Genomic DNA, 22,240 nt, shown 5'->3' with positions numbered 1-22,240 from the left:
GCTGGACATGGAATTGAGGAGAAAAAGGTCTGAGGAAGAGGCCAAGCCCTTAGGCAATGATAATGGAAATGACCTGCATAGGAAGAGGCCAGTTATTTCAAGGTTCAGTGACATAGTATCTTCTAAGCTTAAGGTCAGTGTTGGAATTGGAACCAAAGCAATTTCTGTTTGCCGCCTTTACCTCGGTGAGCCACCCATTTGGCTTCTGGTTACAGCCATCCTGACAGAGGGCACCTGTCCACCCATGGTGAGTGCAATCAGATGGAAGGTACATTCCCCACCCAGCTGCCCAGGGCTCCTGCCAACCATCTGGAGTCACTAGAGCATGACTGCTCCAGCTGGGGTAGGTGAGGAAGTGCTCTGAAAAAGAGCTGGAAAGTTGAGGGATCCATGCAGTTCAATAGAAAACCAGGTTCCACTTTCAATCTGGTCCTTACTCTCTTACAGGGAATACAATAATAAATGAAAACTCATTTCAATAAACATATACTACCCATGTGTCAGGCACATACTACAACCACAAATATAGATAACCACACATCCCTAACTTTAAGGAACTCATTCTATCAAAGGAAATAAACACATCAATAAATACCTTTTAAAAGAAGATGGCAAGTATTATAAAATGTATGGACACAATGTTGTGGGGACATAGATTAAGCTGAGACTAATTCTGGCTGGTGAAAATGAATATGTTCTATGTTTTGAAGAAAAAACTGCAGACAAGAGAAGGACATTGCAGGTTGAATATACAGTTGCAAGAATATGTAGAAAGATATAAAAACGAATGGCATATTTGGCAAATGACGAATAAAAGATTTTAACCAGAGCACAGTATTCAGGCAGAGTGACTGGAAATTTGGAAAAGTAGGTTGTTAACAGATTGTAAATAGCTACTTTATTGGATAGGAATATAAGCTTATAAAACATTTCTTGTTTCTTCTTTTTATTAGGAGAGTCACATGATGATTTTATAAAACAGGACATAAATGTCTTCAAAACTGAACTTGAATCTTACTCTTCTCTTACCCACATCTTTTCACTTTGTTTTATTCTTATTTCATTTCCAATTTTCCACACTGCCCCTGATTTTCCCTTTCATATCTCTGCACATTCTCCTCCATCTTCTTCCACCAAGATAGAAATAATGACATAATGTACACCAATAAAACTGTTCCAATATTAAAAAGGAAAAACTAGAACCTATCTCTTCTGTATGCTTGATAAATATGCAGGAGTTAGGTCCTCACAAACATACAGAGTGACACTAAAATTCTTCTCTGACTTTAGATGCGATCCATAAATCATGATTTGTTTTCATTTTAACCCAGTCGCATGAAAATATCAGTTAATTTGCTGGAAAATTAAAGCCTCTGGAACCGTGCTTCTCCCTTCATGGACACAGAATCTATATGCACATATTGTTTTATCATGACTTTTTTTCCATATTAAGATAATTTTGTGGGTTTTTGTTTTTCTTCCAATTTCTACTAGCAAAGGACCATGTACATCCAAATAATCAGCAATTTCTTAGTCGTCATAAAATGTCACAGAAAAGTGTATTCAGATTCATTTAAATCCATTAAACAAGAAGACTTCTATAGGTTTGACACCATGACTTTCTGGGAGGTGCACTAGACCAGCCATCAGGAGGCCTGGCCTGGCATCAGCTAGCTTTGTGACATTTCACAAAGTCCTTTTGTCTTCTGGACACTTCAACGTCACTGAAAATGAGGGATCTGGAGTTAATCTGCCTAACCGTTCTTGTAAGTTCCAATTTCAATGGCGATAAACTTCAGTGCGGTTACTCTGTCTGCAGAATTACTAGCCACAGAAGATACTTTATGGAACCTGCCAGTTGGCTAAGCCAATACCAAAAGCATGCCCTCCTATCTGACTTTCCAAAGCATCTCACTACTCATAAGTCTGGCCACATTAAGAGACTTAATTTTCGGATCATTTGTCAAATTACGTAAATCACCATGCAGGAATTCCTATTCATCCAGATTATGGTTTTGAAAAGCTAATAAAGAATAAAAAGGGAGAAGGTGAGGAATGGAAAAATAGGTGACAGAGAATTTGAGATCCAAAAAGGGATAATTCTTGCTTTAGTATTGAAGCTTGCTTTTTCATAATTTTCCCTAATGGTTTATCCAAGCATTGTAAGGTCAGAGATTTTTATCTCTCAATGAGGTGACACAGCCATTTATCACACTCAGGCTAATATAAATGCTTTGGATAACTCTAAAAAGGTTGGGGTGGGGGATTCTTTATTCTATCATTTTTCTCTTCTTCCTCTTTTTTTTGGTTAATAAGTTTTTATGGAACAGAGAAATATATGCTAATGCTCATCTTGAATTGTAAGCAGTTTGAAAAGATTTCTAATGATCCCTTTTATATTGAAATATTAGATGGTCAATTAACAGACACAGAGCCAATCTCCACCATCTCTTACTGGAGGGAAATCAATCACAGGTGCTGTCCTACAGGTAGATGAGATTCACTGAGTTATATGAGTCAGAGCAGTGTGGTCTCTCACAATATTAGATTGAAAATTATGTATTTTCATCAAATAATTGTTTCTATATGTTTCCAGGTAATTTCTCTAGCAGGGCTTTCTCTTCCCCTTTCAAATAGTGTCCCTATATGCTCAAATCATCATGACTCCCAGATTAAAAGGTTTTTTTTGAACACTAGGGTTTCAATAATTTTTACAAATCAGCCAGCCTTTTCTTAAGAGAGTTTTCAAAGACCATCTTCAAAAACGAGTTCAGTTAAACCCTCCTCATGGACTACATATCCTTTATCTTGTTCCTTTTCTATAACCCTTTTTAAAAACCCATACACTTATACGAGATTGTCCACATTGTCTTAAACCAACAGAGAAAAGAAAGAGTGATAGGATATTTCTGTAAATGTGAGATGCCTGCCTGATTCCTTTACATTTATTTCCCTTGGAAGGATCAGTGCTTGTTTTCACAATCCATTTTCTCTGTCCTCTAAGTAGCATAGACCTAACATAAGAATCATCACCTATACCAGATTACCACTATGTGTTTTCTGAGCACCTAATTTTCTATTACATCACAAGTAAGGGAATTACATACCTCACCAGCATGCCATAACAATGCCTAAATAGTAACAGCACTAATCATAATAATAATAGCTGTGATTTAGCAAATGTTTTCTATAGACCAGGTATGTGCTAAGAACTTCAAAAACATTATAATAGTTATTCCTTAGAACTACCCTTTGAAATAGGTGCTATCATATTGATTTTATAGATGAGGAGACTGAGACTCAGAAAAACGTAAATAATCTGCCAGGACAAAAATAGTAGACTTGGTAATTTAACTCAGATCTTTTTGACGTCAAATCATCTATTCTTTCTACTACACAAGAATTTTTCAACACTGGGTTTGTGACTTATTCTTTTTTGTGACTTTCTTTTTTTTGAGGTAGGTCTCACTTTGTGGCCCAGGCTGGAGTGCAGTGGTGTGATCACAGCTCGGTTAAGCCTAGATCTCCAGGGTTCAAGGAATCCTCCCACTTCAGCCTCCTGAGTAGCTGAGACCACTGGTGTGCATCACCATGCCCACCTAATTTTTGTTTATTTTTTTGTATAGATGGGGTCTCACTATGTTGCTAAGGCCAATCTTGAGCTCCTGGGCTCAAGCAATCCTTATGCCTCAGCCTCCCAAGGTGCTGGGATTACAGGTGTGAGCCATCTCACCTGGCCATTACTTATTTTTGCCTCATAAAATTACCAAAAAATATCTGAGTATCACACATAGTAAGGGTCAGCATTGTCTTGTGAAACTTTTATTGTAGTCTTGATACACGTGTACGTTTGTATGCATGTGTGAATGTGTGCATGTACTGAAATTTGGTGTAAACTGTATTTTTTACAGTAAAAAGTGTTTGAAAGCTGCAGTATTATATTATGGTTTTTCTACATTACATTAACCCCTTGTAGGTAGGGACTCTGTTTTGCTCCCCATTGTAACCCAAGTAAATAGTTGATATTAACAAATTTTTTTTTCTGGATATGAATTTGGTGGCTATTTCACAATCAAAGTATCATTCTATTATTAAATCGGTAGGTAAGGGCAGGGTTTTACTTGAATGGTAAAATGGCACATATGAAACATCTTCCAACTAGGATGTAAAAGTGAAGCAAAAGCCTAGGAGCTGTACACTAAGGTTTACTTCTCATGGTATCAACCTTGAAGAAACTGAAGGTTTCACAGAGAGGGTCCCGAACTGGGGAATTCACTTGCCTGCATCCTTCATTTGGAGGTAGGCTTCTTGCTGGGAAGTATAAAATCAAGGTAGGGAAATGTAAAGAGCTGTTGGTCACAAGGGGATAGAACATAAATATTGCCAGACAGTAGCAAACAAGGCAGGGCTGGACAGTCCTGAGAGCAAAACTGCTATACTCTATTACTGATTTATATTTCTGTAATTCTTTTACTTTTGATGTTCATTGTTATTTTCCTATTGCACTTTGCCCACCATTGGAAATTTCCAGTATTTCAATTCTGTCCTAAGAGGCAAAGGAGGAGAGGAAAGAAATTGTTGTTCCCATTGTCACTTGATTCTCAAAATAGCATCAATTGTTCCTTTTTCTATTTTTTAACCATGTTCTTTGTAAAAAAAAAATATTAATTTGGAAAAGTATGAAGAATAAAAACTACTTGAATCTCCACATCCAGGCATTGCTAGTGTTAACATGTTGACATGTACACTCCTATTTTATTTTTATGTACTTGTGTGAAAATATTTTTGACTGTGGTCATAGACTACATGTAGTTTTATATCACATTTTTTTCTTTTAACTTTGACTTTCAAGTATTTCCCTTTCATTTTAAACAGTCTTTTAAAAATATTACTACAGAGTTGACTACAGATGCATGAATGAACCCAGTAGAAAGTAACCAAAGTGTCTGTAAGAGCTATGACCTGTTATTGTTAATATTTTCCCCCATCATGAATATCTAGGAGGGAATCTATAACACAAATCATAATATCAACTACTAAACTTAGGAAGAATAGCCTCACAAGCACTGGTGACAATTGGTTTCCTAGAACAGGAGGTAAAAATTGATAATACAAAATTCTTAAAATACATTTAATTGACTATATAACATTAGCATTATGAGGGTAAGTAATACATCTCAATCCTACTTCAAGTTAGGTTTTGTTCAAGGCTCGTCTAAACAAAAATCTTCCTTCTCCAAATTAGTCAATTATGTAAAGCCTCCTTACTAATTTAGTGGAGAATGAGGTTTAGGCAAGGAAATAGGCTGTACAGGTTCTCTCTGGTGATACTGTTTAATAAAATATTTAAAAAAGAAATACAAAAAAAAGTCTGTAAGAGTACGTAATCTTGGAGCCTAAAATAATTGTTGGGGGAAACAGGTGATAAATAATTTGTAAGGGGGTGAGGGGTTTTGGAGCTAAAATTAGGGCTTGAAGTAGGAAAACAGCATTCAAAGGTAAGGGCAAAGAGTGGCATGGTCTGAACCTTAGCAAATGTTTTCTATGTACTAGGCCTGTGCCTGGTACAAGTTCAAGCAGGGTCAGGCATTGGGTGGGAAACTTCTATCAGAAGATGGACAGGGTAGAAGTTTATTACTTATAATTCTTCAATGAGGGCAGAAAAGTGGAGAGAGCTAGGGCTTTAGGATAATATTCAAATTCTTGCTTACATAATTTAGCTTCTTCTCCTCCATCATAAATATCTAACCAGCCAGGGACCTTCATATAGTTTTATGAAAGTCACCCAGACTCTGAAGTGAGAGGTGCTGAATAATATACTAAAAAGTGCTTGGATTTTAATGTCAGATGGGCCTGGGTTTGAATATACTTTCTACCACTTACCATTTTTGTGACCTTGGGTAACGAATGCTCCTCTGAGTCTATTCCCTTGTCTGGAAAGCAGAGATTGTGATACACACTTAGCTGGATGTTTCTGAGAATTTAATAATATATATGTGGTAGAAGACACATGAAGTGTTCGGTAATTAATATTGTCAGATAACGTGGGTCCAATTGCTGTCTCAGTTACCTGTTTTATAACTTGGATAAGTTACTAACGTCCTTGGACCACAGTTTCCTTTTCTGAAAAATAAGGAGATTCTTAATTTGTAAGGTTCAGAGTCCCCAAAATCTTATTAAACTGTCTGTAAATATTATAAGTAGGGTCTACAGCACATAGTTTTTTCTTGTTCCCTTGGGAAAGCTGGAAATCAGTTCTTACTGGGTCTGTCCTTTCCTTTGATTGCGGTGAATAATTCTACTTGAAGCTATCTGGGGCTTTTGAACTGTGGGTGAATAGGGGAAATGTATACAGCTGAAATATATTTCTCATATACAGTACCTGCCCCTTGTGGATATTCTAGCATATTTGGCACAGATGTCTCTGTTTCTGAATAGAATACTAATTGCTTTTCTTGTTTCAGTCTGAGAAGTTTTCCTATATTGCTTCACAAATAACAGGAGACATTTCTCAAACTTTGCAAAGCTCTTCCCCAATGGGCCTCTCTAATCAAATGCCCCTTGAATGCCCCACATCACAGGAGGCAACCTTCATCTTGTAAGCTGAAAAATCACCTTTTTACAGTTATTTTATGATTATTATTGCTAATTATTTTCACTCACACACAAATCTGACTGAGAGGAGGGATGATTAAGGAGAAAATGCTTTTCAGGCTTCCTGCTAAAATCAGAAATCTTTATTTGTTGTTGCTCATAACTGATGATTCAGGAATGGTAAAATATGCTCAGCTGAGAGCCCAGGAGTCAGAATAGACTTCCCATAGGACATGGACCTTGCAAACAGCAGCTACCTGCCATGCCTAGCTTCCCTGGTGTCCCTGCTATTGTTTCCCTAGTAACCAAACAGAGCGTGGAGTATCCCTGAAAGTCCTGCAGTTACTACGGAAACTCTAGGGCTTTCCTAATTAGAACCATGTTGAGCTGTAGCTGGTGGGAATGGGCAGACTTGCTTCCTAGGGGAAAACCCTCTTTGAAAGGCAAACCAGAGCACCCTTTATCCATTCACATTTTGCCTCTTACCCTGCTGAATTTATGCACACGTGATTTGCCTCATTCTGTGGATGAATGGCACTGGGCCTTGGGGCATTGAAACAGTCTTCAAAACCCTTGGTGTAAAACAGAGTCTCATAGATGGAGGAGGTGTCACTTCCCAGATGTTCTGGGACAGGCCTGGTTTCAAATACTCTGTCCCTTGTCTCCATGGGTATGGATAAATTTGACAGTTTATTGTGAGGCCTGATTTTTCATTTGTTATTAGGAATGGCAACAATATGGTGATTTTTAGAGAGCTAGCTGACTAGTGCAGGAGATAAAATTTGGTTGGAAACTACTTGCTCATGCCCCTCAGTTACAACCAGAGGTGGGTGAAAACTTATTCTTTTTAAAAGGTCAATCACCTATTTATGATAGAACCTATCTGTCAACACCAGAGACTCCGCTTTCTTAGGTGATCAACTTAGACTGAATGTATGATCAACGGAAACACTTTTCTCACTAATACTTTCACTCTTGTGCCAATTTTCTTCCTTTGTCCCAACTCAGAAAACCCAAACTCCCATCCATCATGTAAACTTTGCCCCTTTAATTTGGTAAGCAGCACTACAAACAAACAAACAAACAGAAAACAAAAACTCACCAAAAACATACAATCATTTGTTTGGGGCCACAAACAACCCACAATCTCCAACCTTACACCTCGCCTTTGCTGACTCGTCTTTGATTATTCTTTATTCCCATTTTCCTCAGTGACTGTTGGTAGGCTTTATCTATTTCCTCCAGAAGTCTCTTTTCTCCCTGCCTGTTTATCACTCTCCTTATTTTCAGCAGATGAACTCATACAATTTCACCAGAGTAAACCATGAAAAGAACCAAAATCAGAGCTGAACTGAAGAAACTTGAAATGTGAAAATCCACACAAAAGATCAAGGAAAACAAAAGTTGGTTATATGAAAGATCAACTACAATTAATAAACTGCTAACTAGATGAAAAAAAAGAAAAAAGAGAGAAGATCCAAATAAACAATCAGCAACAACAAAGGCGACATTACAACTGACCCCACAGAAATACAAAAAAAATCCTCATAATTATGAAAATACCTCTATGCACACAAACTAAAAAACCTAGAAAAATTGGATAAATCCTAGGAACATACAGCCCCCCAAGACTGCACCCAGAAGAAATTAAAATCCTGAACAGACTAATACTGAGTTCCAGAATTAAATCACTAATAAAAAACCTGCCGGGCGCGGTGGCTCAAGCCTGTAATCCCAGCACTTTGGGAGGCCGAGGCGGGTGGATCACGAGGTCGAGAGATCGAGACCATCCTGGTCAACATGGTGAAACCCCGTCTCTACTAAAAATACAAAAAATTAGCTGGGCATGGTGGAGCGTGCCTGTAATCCCAGCTACTCAGGAGGCTGAGGCAGGAGAATTGCTTGAACCCAGGAGGCGGAGGTTGCGGTGAGCCGAGATCGCGCCATTGCACTCCAGCCTGGGTAACAAGAGCGAAACTCCGTCTCAAAAAAAAAAAAAAAAAAAAAAAAAAAAAAAAAAAAAAAAAAAAAAAACCTACCAACCAAAAAAAGCCTGGATCAAATGTATTCACAGCTGAGTTCTACCAGATGTACAAAACAAAGCTAGTACCAATCCTACTGAAATAATTTTAAAAAATTGAGGCGTGACTCCTCCCTTATTCATTCTCTGAAGCCATCATCATTCTGATAACAAAGCCTGGCAGAGACATGACAAAGAAGGAGACTTCAGGTCACCATCTCTGATGAACACAGATGCAAAAATTCTCATCAAAATACTAGCAAACCAAATCCAGCAGCACATCAAAAAGCTAATTCACCACGATCAGGTAGGCCTTGATCCTGGGATGAAAGGTTGGTTTAATATATGCAAATCAATAAATATGATTCTCCGCATAGACAGAATTAACAACACAAACCACATGATCATCTAAAAGACAAAGAAAAGGCCTCTGATAAAATTTAACACCGTTTCATGGTAAGAATCCTCTACAAATTAGTATCAAAAGAACATACATCAAAAAAATAAGAGCCATTTATGACAAACCCACAGCCAACATCATACTGAATGGGCAAAAGCTGGAAACATTTCTCTTGAGAACTGGAACAAGACAAAAATACCAACTCTCACTACTCCTATTTAACACAGTACTGGAAGTCTTAGCCAGGGTAATCAGGCAACTGAAAAATATAAAAGGCATGCAAATAGGAAGAAAGGAAATCAAACTATCTCTCTTTGCAGACAATATGATTCTATCCCTAGAAAACGCCATAGATGCCATTAGAAGTCTTCCAGAACTGAAAACTTCAGTAAAGTTTTAGTATACAAAATCAATATGCAGAAATCAGTAGTATTTCTATACATCAATAATGTCCTAGCTGAGAACCAAATTAAGAATGCAATCCTATTTACAATAGCCACTATAATAATAAATCACCTAGGAACACAGCCTACCAAGGAAGCAAAAGAACTCTACGACAAGAATTACAAGACACTGTGGAAAGAAAACAAAGATGACACAAACAAATGCAAAAACATCTTATGCTTATTAATGGGAAGAATATTGTTATAATCGTCATATTACCCAAGGCAACTTACATATTCAATGCTATTCTTGTCGAACTATCAACATTATTTTTCACAGAATTAGAAAATACTATTCTAAAGTTTGTATGGAACAAATTAAGAGCCTGAATTGCCAATAAAATTGCCAGAGGCATCACACTACCTAACTTCAAACTATACCATGAGGCCATGGTAATCAAAACAGCATGGTACTCGTACAAAAACAGACACAGAGACCAATGGAACAGGATAAAGAAACCAGAAATAAAGTCACACATATATAACCAACTGACTGATCTTTGACAAAGTGACAATAAAAAATAATGGAGAAAGCACTCTCTATTCAATAAACAATGCTGTGAAAACTGCTAGCCATATGCAGAAGATTGAAACTGGATTGCTTCTTTTCACCATACACAGAAATTAACTCAAAATGGATTAAAGACTTGAAACAATAAAAACTTTAGAATAAAAACATAGGAAATACCATTCTGGACATCGGCCCTAGCAAAGAATTTATGACTGAGACCTCAAAAGCAATTGCAACAAAAACAAAAATTGGTAAGTAGTACCTAATTAAGCTTATGAGCTTCTGCACAGCAAAAAAAAAAAAAAAAAAAAAAAAAAAAAAAAAAAAAAAAAATAGAAAGAAAGAAAGAAAGAAGGAAATTATCAACAGAGTAAACTGATAACCAATGGAATGGAAGAAAATATTTACAAACTAGGCATCTGACAAAGGTCTGATATCCAGAATCCATAAGGAACTTAAATCAACAAGCAGAAAGCAAATAATCTCATTAAAAGATGGACAAAAGACATGAACAGATGCTTCTCAAAAGAAGACATGTACATGGTCAAAAAATTATGAGATATACTCAGAATCACAAATCATTAGAGAAATGCAAATCAAAACCACAATAAGATAACATCTCACACCAGTCAGAATGGCCATTATTGAAAAGCCAAAAAGCAGCAGATGCTGGTGAGATTGCAGAGAAAAGGGAACACTTATATATTGTTGGTCAGAATGTAAATTATTTCAGCCACTGTGGAAAGCACTGTGGAGATTTCTCAAAGAACTTAAAAAAGAACTACTATTTGACCCAGCAGTCCCACTATTGGGTATATATCCAAAGGAAAATAAATCATTCTACCAAAAAGACACATGCACTCACATGTTCATTGCAGCACTATTCACCATAGCATAGATGTGGAATCAACCAAGATGCCCATCACCAGTGGACTAGATAAAGAACATATAGTATATATACACCATGGAACACTACACAGTCATAAAAGAGAATGAAATCATGTCCTTTTCCCCAACATGAATGTAGCTGAAGGCCATTATTCTAAGTATATTAATGCAGGAATACAAAACCAAATACCACACGTTCTCACTTATGAATAAGAGCTGAACACTGAGTACATATGGACACAAAGAAGAGGACAATAGAAACTGAGGACTGCTTGGGAGAGAGGGTTTGTAGGGAGAATCTTTTAACCCATCTTAAAAGAACATCTTTGACTTCTGAAAAGCTCCTTGAAATTTGTCTAAATAAGAATTCCTACCTCTTCCCTCCCATCTTATCTGCATTTTAAAACAAGGTGTTCAAATCTTACAAAGCTCTTCCTCTACCTGCACATAGAAATTGATTATTGCCCACTACATCATACCTTCACCCAGTCCTTTGATACTGTCTCTATCACTTCAGAATGTTAACATATTCAGAAACAGTGTTAATATAAAACAAAACTTCACATCTCTCAGCTACCACCCTCTCTCTCTTCTTTCTCTTGGTCCAGAATCTTGAAGGAATAATATATTTATTAATATATTTATTAAAATCCTACTCCGTACTATTCTGGGTACTAGATTAGACTGGTGAATTTTAAACAATTCCACTCTATCATGGTTGCATTGTAGTGAAAGAACATAGATAATAACTAACTAAATAATATATAGTGTGTGACAGTGTGGTAAGTGCTATGGTAAAAATGTAAAGCAGGAAAAGAGATCATAACACAGTAAAGTTTAAAAAGAAAAAATATGATTTACAATAACAAAAATATTAAATGTTTAGAAATAATTAGGATATGTAAGACCTCTACTGAGAAAACTACAAAACATTACTAAGAAAAATAAATGGATATACCAAGTTTATGTACTAAAAATCTCCAGAGTATAAAGACATATTCCACTATGTAGCCATAAAAAAGAATGAGATCATGTCCTTTGCTAGACCATGAATGGAGCTGGAGGCCATTCTCCTTAGCAAACAAACCCAAGAACAGAAAATCAAATGCCACATGTTCCCACTTATAATTGGAAGCTAAGTGAAGAAAACACATGGACACATAGAGGGGAACAACATATGCTGGGGCCTATTGGAGGGTGGAGGGTGGGAGAAGATAGAGAATCAGGAAAAATAACTAATGGGCACTAGGCTTAAAAGCAGGTGATGAAATAATCTGTACAACAAACCCCCATGATTCAAGTTTAGGAATGTCACAAACCTGCACCTGGACCCCTGAACTTAAAAGTTAAAATAAAAAAATGTCATTCCTCTTTAAGTTTATACTTCCAATGCCATCTTAATCAAATTCTAATTTAAAATGGATAGGACCTCAAATAGACAAGACAATCATGAAAAGGAACAAAGTGTGATAATTTGTAGTAATTAAGACATTGTGGCATAAAGATAAAAAAAAAAATCAATGAAACTAAAAGAGAGTCCAGATACATATTCATATATACTCATTCTACTTATAAGAAAAATTTCACTGTATGGGGGAAACCTGAGTGTTTCAATCACTGTTGCAAGGCCAACTTATAGTTTTATATCTATATAAATATATACACATATATTACATATATTTCTACATTATATATATATATATATATACACATGCAATATGTATATGTACACATAATATACCTAGATATTATTTTACATATATGTTTATATATACATATATATAATAGAGTGAGAAAGAGAAATCTTAACCTAACTCACCTAACTTCACCATACTGAAGTTATTAGAAAAAAGATTTCTTAAATAACACAATTAACACTTACAACAAAGAAAAATAGTTATAAATTGGACTATTTTAAAACTGAAAATTTCTGTTAATTCAAGAAAAATAAAAAGCAACCAAGCACTCATATCTACAATAATAAAAATAACTGTTAATGTAAATAAGAAAGATAATTTTTAAATAGTAAAAAACTTAAACAGCCCTTTATGAAATATGGTATCTGAATGACCATTAAACATATTAAAAAGTTCCTAATATAATTAGTAATTACAGAAATGTATAGTAAAATACCATTACACATCCATAAGAAAACCTGCTGATACCAAGTGTTGGTGAGAATCTGAAACAATTAGATTACTCATACAAAAGTTGGTGGGAGTGTAGATTCTTAAGATTCTTCTCTGTAAACTGTTTGGCAGGATCTACTAAACTTGCACTTAAAAGTACCCTATGATATGAAACTATATATATGTGAACTTGAGTGCATATATTCAAATTTTATTTGAGACTATATACAACCAAACTTATGTAAGAATATTTCTGGCAATGTTATTCATAATAGCTAGAACCCAGAAATAATCCAAATATCTATCCACAATAGAGCAGATCAATATTGTGGTGCATTCATGCCCTCGAATATTATACAGCTGAAGTGTGGCAGGAAGAGCTTGCCTGGAGTGCTAAGAAGCAAACAGACTAAAGAAGAATGAGTAGTGAAGGGAGAAAAGTGGAAATAAATTTATGGAGGCCCTGAGGATGGTGTGGAGGCAGTAGGCTGCCATGAAAGCCATGGGAAGGCCTTGGTTTTCATACCAAAAAAAATAATAGGAAAGTGGAGGATTGTGAGCAGAGGTGAGTTAGTTTTACTCCCTTTTTAATGGGATTACTCCTGAGGTTGTATTGAGAGCAGAATGTAAAAAGGCAAGTGTGGAAGGCTGGTTCAACATACACAAGTCTATAAACGTAATTCAACACATAAAGAGAACCAAAGACAAACGCACATGATCATCTCAATAGATGGAGAGAAGACCTTTGAGAAAATTCAACAGCCCTGTATGCTAAAAACTCTCAAGAAACTAGGTACTGAAGGAAAGTATCTCAAAATAATAAAAGCTATTTAAGACAAACCCATAGCCAATATCATATTGAACTGGCAAAAACTGGAAGCATTCCCTTTGAAATCTGGCACTAGACAAGGATGTCCTCTCTGACCACTCCTATTCAATATAGTATTAGAAGTTCTAGCCAGAGCAATCAGGCAAGAAAAAGAAATAAAGGGTATTCAGTTAGGAAAGGAGGAAGTCAAATTGTCTCTATTTGCAGACAACATGATTGTATATTTAGAAGACACCATGGTCTCAGCCCAAAATCTCCTGAAACTGATAAGCGACTTCAGCACAGTCTCAGGATACAAAATCAATGTGCAGAAATCACAAGCATTCCTATACACCAATAACGGACTTAAAGAGAGCCAAATCAAGAATGAACTGTCATTCACAATTGCTACAAAGAGAATAAAATACCTAGGAATACAACTAACAAAGGATGTATAGGACCTCTTCAAGAACTATAAACCACTGCTCAAGGAAATAAGAGAGGACAGAAACAGATGGAAAAACATTCCATGCTCACTGTTAGGAAGAATCAATATCGTGAAAATGGCCATACTGCCCAAAGTAATTTATAGATTCAATGCTATCCCCCATCAAGCTACCTATGACCCTCTTCACAGAACTGGAAAAAAACACCTTAAACTTCATATGGAACCAAAAGAGAGCCTGCATAGCCAAGTCAATTCTAAGCAAAAAGAACAAAGCTGGAGGCGTCACACTACCTGACTTCAAACTATACTAAAAGGCTACAGTAATTAAAAAAAAAAAAAAAAAAAAAAAAAAAAAAAAAAAAAAGCATGGTACTGGCACCAAAGCAGAGATACAGACCAATGGAATAGAACAGAGGCCTTAGAAGCAATGCCACACATCTACAACCATCTAATCTTTGACAAACCTGACAAAAACAAGCAATGGAGAAAGGATTCCTTGTTTAATAAATGGTGTCAGGAAAACTGGCTAACCATGTGCAGAAAGCAGAAACTGGAGCCCTTCCTGACACCTTACACTAAAACCAACTCCAGATGGATTAAAGACTTAAACAAAAGACCTAACACCATAAAAACCCTAGAAGAAAACCTAAGCAGAACCGTTCAGGACATCGACATAGGAAAGGACTTCTTGACTAAAGCACCAAAACATTGACGACAAAAGCCAAAATAGACAAATGGGATCTAATTAAACTCCAGAGTTTCTGCACAGCAAAAGAAACAATCATTAGAGTGAACCAGCAACCAACAGAATGGGACAAAATTTTTGTAATCTACCCATCTGACAAAGGGCTAATATCCAGAATCTACAAAGAACTAAAACAGAATTATAAGAAAAGAACAAACATACCCATTCAGAAGTGGTGAAGGATATGAACACTTTTCAAAAGAAGACACACATGAGGCCAACAAACATATGAAAAAATGCTCATCATCACTGATAATTAGAGAAGTGCAAATCAAAACCACATTAAAATACCACCTCATGCCAGTTAGAATGACAATCACTAAAAAATCTGGAGACAACAGATGCTGGAGAGGATGTGAAGAAATAGGAACACTTTTACACTGTTGGTGGGAGTATAAATTAGTTCTGTTGTGGAAGACAGTGTGGCAATTCCTTAAGGATCTAGAAACTGAAATTCCATTTGACCCAGCAATCCCATTACTGAGTATATATCCAAAGGATTATAAATCGTTCTATTATAAAGACACATGCACACATGTGTTCACTGTGGCACTGTTTATAATAGCAAAGACCTGGAACCAATCCAAATGCCCACTGATGATAGACTGGACAAAGAAAATGTGAACATATACACCACGGAATACTATGCAGCCATAAAAAACGATGAGTTCGTGTCCTTTGTAGGGACATAGGTGAATCTGGAAATCATTATTATCAGCCAACTGACACAAGAACAGAAAATCAAACACTGCATGTTCTCATTCATTGGTGGGTGTTGACCAATGAGAACACATGGACACAGGGAGGGGAGCATCACACACTGGGGTCTGTTGGGGAGGACTGGGGGAGGGACAGCAGGGGGTAGGGAGTTGGGGAGGGATAACTTGGGGAGAAATGCCAGATACAGGTGATGGTGATAGAGGCAGCAAACCATACTGCCATGTGTGTACCTATGCAACAATCCTGCATGTTCTGCACATGTACCCCAGAATCTAAAGTGCAATTATACACACACACACACACACACACACACACACACACACACACACACACAGAGTAACAAAGTTCAACACTAGTTCATTGTAAAAACTCTTGGCAAACTAACCGCTGTGGCGTAAATATATAAACTCTAAAATTCATGCCGTAACCTCACCTCTATTTGGAGGTACTAAAATCTGGGACTTCCTGGGATGTGATTAGGTCATGAGGGCTGTGCCCTCATGAATGGATTAGTACCTGGTTCAAACACTGGAGTTAAATAGTCTAGGTCCTTTTTCGTCCTCCCCACTTCTGCCACGTAAGGACCCAACAAGAGAGCTACCACCAGACACTGCACCCACCAGCATCTCGATCTTGGATTTTCTAGCCTTTAGAGCGGTGAAAAATAGATTTCTGTGCTTTACAGATTACCTGGTCAGTCGTATTTTTATAGCTGTACAAACAGACTAAGACACTAACATAAAGGAAAATGTACTCAGACAGACGAAAGGCGTCTAAAAATAAAACTCTAAATCATACTTAATTGTGAAATATTAAATACTTCCTTCAAAGACTGGGAAACATCCTGGAGGTGCTAGCCAGTGTAATAGGAAAAGGAAAATAATTGAAAAGTATAAAGATTGGAAATGAAAAAATGTAAGTCTCTTCAAAGACCCCATGATTGTATATATAGAAGCTCTAAAGAACGTACAGAGAAAAACAAAACAAAATACAAAACAAATTTAAAAAACACTAGAACTGATATGTAGCAGAGTCATAGGATCCAAGGTCAATATCCTAAAAAGTAATTGTTTTTCTGTGTACTAGCAACAAACAATTGGAACATGAAATTCAAACAAAACAAAACAGAAAACAAGAACAAAAAAAAAACCCTGCCATAAATAATAAAATCAATGAAACAAAACATGCAAATATGTATAATAAAAGATGTGCAAAACCTTTACACTGGAAACTACAAAACATTGTTGAGAGAAATTAAGACAATCCAAATGAATAGCAAAATATGCTATAGTAATTAACTGGACAATTAATATTTTAATATGTAACTTTTTTTTCAAAACGACCTCTCGATTCAAATAAAAATTCTAGCAGACACTTAGAGCCTAGATGTTTATTTCTAAAGTTATATTCAAATAAAAGAAGTCAGGGTTCTTTTGAGATATGTTTGCTTTTGTAACTAAGGAAGGAAATATACAAGATAAGCCTGGAACATTTTGTAACGTCAGAAAGTAACTAAGTGCTCAAACAGCAAACATTGAGATATGTCAAAGAGATATAAGAGTCAACCTAGTGAAACCAAATAAAGTAGTACTGGATTATCATCCAAAGGGTAAAATAAATATCCATGAGCCCACACTGATAAAAATAAATAAATGGGAAAAATAAGCAAATTTCCTATTCAAAGGAATTCTTAATAAAGTATGTAGATGTGCTGCTTCAAGCAGGAAAAATATAAATTATCACTCCTTAAGTGTGGGCTGTACATAGTGACTTCCAAAGGTTATGTTATGAAAAGGTGAAAAATCAATTTTGTGAAGAAAACTAACAAATATTTCCTCAGCCAGATGATCAGGATTGGCATTAGCAGTAAAAAATAATGCTGATTGGTATGACCTAAGAATGGCACATTACTTCTGTGGTCATCTTCTCAAAAACCTATCTACTCATAACCAGAACTGCAGAAAAATCCCAAATGGAGACTATTCTATAAAATGCCTCTCCAATAGTCCTCAAAACCAAGGAAATCCTGAAAAACTGAAATTGCCAAGAGAAGCTTAAGGAAACATGACCAAATGTAATGTGATATACTGGATAAGATCCAAAAAACAAAAAAAGGACATCAAATAAAATCTAAGAAAACATAAATAAATGATGAACTTTAGTATAAAATGATTTCTCAGTATTGGTTCATGAATTGTGACAAATGCACCAAACTAATCTATGGTGTTTAAAAGGAAAGTTTGACATGGAAATTCACTGTATTATCTTTGCAACTTTTCTGCAAATCTCAACCATTTCTAAAATAAGCAGTTTATTTTAAAAGTTTTAAGATACCCAAAAAGGGTTTGTGTGAATTTTTCAGCTGATTCTAAAATTTATATGAATATACAAGACCTAAAATAGTGAAACAATCTAATTAAAAATAAAACTCCAGTGCTAGGCCATAATCCACAGCTGCAACCTCCAGGCCCACCTGAGTGCTAGCCTCTGATGTCCAGGCTTCAGGCCCACCTCCACAGCAAGTCAACACCCACAGACACAGATTCCAGGCCTGTTCAGCATCAGGTCCACCTCTGCAGACTCAGGCTCCAGGATGGCACCTTATTGACTCAGGCTCCAGGCCCACTCCACGCCTTGGACTGACCCAGTCCCAGATTAACTTAGCCCCAGGCTTCAGGTCTGTTCTAGCACCAGGTGCTTGCAACTCTATAGTCCAGGATAGCACCTGCACACTCAGTCTCTAGTCCCACTCCAGTGCCAGGTTGATACTTTGTGACTCCAGCTCAAGGCCGGCCCTCATGGTCTCAGGTACCAGGGCAGCACCCATGGACTCAGTGTTCAGGATGTTCCCTACTAACACACGATCCAGGTCCACCCAGTGCCAAGTTAGTGCTTGTGGTCTCAGACTTTAGATTTGCCCCCATAGATCCAGGTTCCAAGTTGGCCTTCACAGACAAAGACACCAGGCCCACCCTCATGGAACCAGTCACAGGTCCTCCACAGGGAATACTGGTGTGAGGCCTGCCTCAGTGGACTGAGTTTCCACACTTACCCCTGCAGATTAATGCACTAGGCCCACCCACTTACTGCCTCAGGCACCAGGCAAGCCCTCTCAAGGACCTCAGCAGCAAGCCCACCATGGACCATACCAGGCAGCCTTCCCAGAATATCTGGATTGACAGACTACTGAATACTGCTGGCTTTCCTGCCAAAGCCAGTCTATAAAGACTGAAATAAGGGCCTACTTCTTCAAATTTGTATACTCTAATGCATTGCTGCAAGGATTACAAACAATTGGGGAAACATGACACCACCAAAGTAACAAAATAAAGCACTGGTAGACAACATTCTAAAAACGAAGACATATGAACTACCTGACAAATAATTCTAAATGATCACCTTGAAGAAGCTTAGTGAGCTATAAGAAAATACACATATATATATATATAACTAAATGAAATCAAGGAAAGAATACATGAACATAATGATGAGTTCAACAAAGAGATAGCAACATAAAAACAAACCAAACAAAAATACTGAAGCTGACAAACACAATGACTGAACTAAAAATTTTAGAGAGAGCTTCAATGATGGACTAATTCAAGCAGAAGAAAAATATCAGTGAGCTCAAAACAGATCATTTGAAAAGACAACATCAGAAGAACAGTAACAACAAAAAAGTATAATTAAAAAGTGGAAAAAAAAGCCTGTAAGATGTATGAAATACCATCAAGTGAGACAATATACAAACTATGGAAGTCTCAGAAGTCTTAGAAGTAACAGAGGAAAAAAAAGGAGGTGGGGGCAGAAAAAAAAATAACAGAAAACTTTCTAAATATGAAGAGGAAAATGAACGACCAGATGCAGGAAGGCCAAAAGCACCAGATAGATTAAAGAGATATTAGCCAAGCTACAAAATAAAACTCTCAAACATCAAAGACAAACAGATAACTGTGAAAACAGTAAGAAAAAAGCTACTTGTCACACAGAAGAGAACTCCTTCAGACAGCACATTTCTTAGTAGAAATCTTGCAGGCCTGGCTTACAAGAAATGCTAAAGGGATTTCTAAAAAATTTGAAAGAAAGGCAAATACCATAATTTGCTGCATGAAAACATGAAAGTACAAAACTCATTGGTAAAAGTAAGTAGTCAAATTCAGAATACAATAATAATGTTATTGTGGTGCATAAATCACTCATCTTTAGTATAAAGATTAAAAGATGAAGCTATTAATAACAGTTACCCTAATCTGTCAAGAAATGCAAATAAAAAGAAATGAATTGTGATACCGAAAACATAAAATGAAGGGTAGCAGAGTTGAAGTATAGAGTTTTTGTTGTTGTTGTTGTTTTTACATGATCGACCTTAAGTTGTTATCAGCTTAAAATATCCTGTTATAACTGTAAGATGTTTGATATAAGTTTCATGGTAACCACAATCCAAAACCTATGGTAGACACAAAAAGGTGAAAAAGTAAAGACTCAAAGCATATCACTAGAGAAAATTATCTGATCACAAAAGAAGACAGAGAGGAATAAAAGAAACAAAAGATCTACAAAACAACCAGAAAACAATTAACAAAATGGTAGCAATAAATCTTTGCCTATAAATAATTACCTCAAGTGTAAATAGATTAAATTATTGAATCAAAAATAAGAGTAGGTACAAGATACTCAGTTTACCTTTAAGAACACATGTATTGAAAGTACAAGGATGGAAACAGGTATTCCATGCAAGGAGAAACCAATGAGAGCAGAGGCAGCTGTACTCATATCAGACATTAATAGACATTCAGTCAAAAACTGTAAAAAGATGAGGTTATTATGTGATAATAAAGGGATAAATTCATCAAGACTCAAGAGGATATAATAATAGTAAAAGACTTCAATATTGCCCTGCCAACCATAGAGAGCTCATCTGGATAAAATTCAATAAGGAAACATTGGATTTGACCTACATTTCAGATCAAATGGACCAAAAAGATAGATACAGAATATGCTATCAATTGCAGCAGAATACATATTTTTATCATTGGCATGGAATAGTCCTCAGTATAAACTATATGTTAGGACAGAAAACAAAACAAGTTTTAAACATTTGAGAAGATTGAAATTATACCAAGTATCTTTTCTAACCACAATGCTATAAAACTAAAAATCAGTAACAGGAAGAATTTTTTAAATTAGCAAATAGGTAGAAACTATACAGCATGCTCCTGAACAAACAATGGGTCAAAGAATAAATTAAAACTGAAATTTAAAAATATCTTGAGACAAATGAAAGTGGAAAAACAGCATATCAAAACTTACCAGATACAGCCAAAGTATTTCTAAGAGGGAACTTTGTGGTAATAAATGTCTACATCAAAAAAGAAGAAAGATCTCAAATAAACAATCTAATGTTATACTGCAAAGAATGGAGGGGGGGAACTAACCCCAGAGTCAGTAGAAGAGAACAATTAAAGATCAGAGCAGAAGAAAATGAAATAGAATGTAGAAAAGCAAGAGAAAATCAACAAAATCAAGAGTTGTTGTTTTGAAAAAAATAAAATCAATATATCTTTAACTAAAATAACCAAAAATAGAGATCGGCCTCAAGTAAATAAAAGTATAAATGAAAGAAGAGACATTGTTATTGCTATCACAGAAATAGAGAGGATCATGAGAAACTACTAGGAACAACTGCATGGCAACAAGTTAGACAACCTAGGAGAAATGGATACATTTCTGAATGCAACCAGCCTACCAAGACTGAATAATGAAGAAGTAGAAAGTGAACAGACCAATAATGAGTAACAAGATTGAGTCGATGATAAACAGTCCTCAAAGAAAAGTGCAGGCCCTCAGAGCTTAAATACTAAATTCTACCAAACATTTTAAAACAAACTAACCGATCTTTCTCAAACTCTTCTTTAAAAAATAGAGGGCCAGGCACAGTGGCTCATGCCTGTAATCCCAAAACTTTTGGAGGCCAAGGTGTGCATATCACCTAAGGTCAGGAGTTTGAGATTAGCCTGAACAACACGGAGAAACTCCATCTCTACTAAAAATACAAAATTAGCCAGACACGGTGGCTCATGCCTGTAATCCCAGCTACTTGGGAGGCTGAGTCAGAAGAATGGCTTGAACTTGGGAGGCAGAGGTTGAAGCAGGCCAAGATAGCACCATTGCACTCCATCCTGGGCAACAAGAGCAAAACTCCATCTCAACAATAAATAAATAAAATAAAATAAAAAATAAGGAAAAATTTAAAACTTATTTTACAAAGCCAGCATTAATTACCCTGATATCACAACCAGACAAAATCACTATAAGACAAGAAAATTACAAGCCAATATCTATGATGAGCATATATGCAAATATCCTCAACAAAATATTTTCAAGCTGAATTCAACAGCACATAATGAAATAGACAGTGAGCCGAGATCATGCCATTGCACTCCAACCTGGGTGACAAAAAAGAAGATAAAAGAATCTATGTCTCCAAAATCTCAAACTATCATAGTATCCCTGGACTTCCTACCCTTACTTTTA

The 22,240-nt window shown here is 36.2% G+C and overlaps 1 long non-coding RNA gene across 4 annotated transcripts in view; it reads right to left on the bottom strand.

Annotated features, from left to right (window-relative positions):
* LOC141582265 (uncharacterized) overlaps positions 1-22,240 on the bottom strand; it is a 329,329-nt gene that overhangs the window by 306,861 nt on the left and 228 nt on the right. The gene's annotated exons all lie outside the window — the stretch shown is intronic.

Source organism: Saimiri boliviensis, chromosome 19, assembly GCF_048565385.1.
Source record: "Saimiri boliviensis isolate mSaiBol1 chromosome 19, mSaiBol1.pri, whole genome shotgun sequence".
NCBI classification, from domain to species: domain Eukaryota; kingdom Metazoa; phylum Chordata; class Mammalia; order Primates; family Cebidae; genus Saimiri; species Saimiri boliviensis.
The sequence above is the reverse complement of the archived record's forward strand: the minus strand, read 5'-3'. Positions and strand labels throughout refer to the sequence as shown.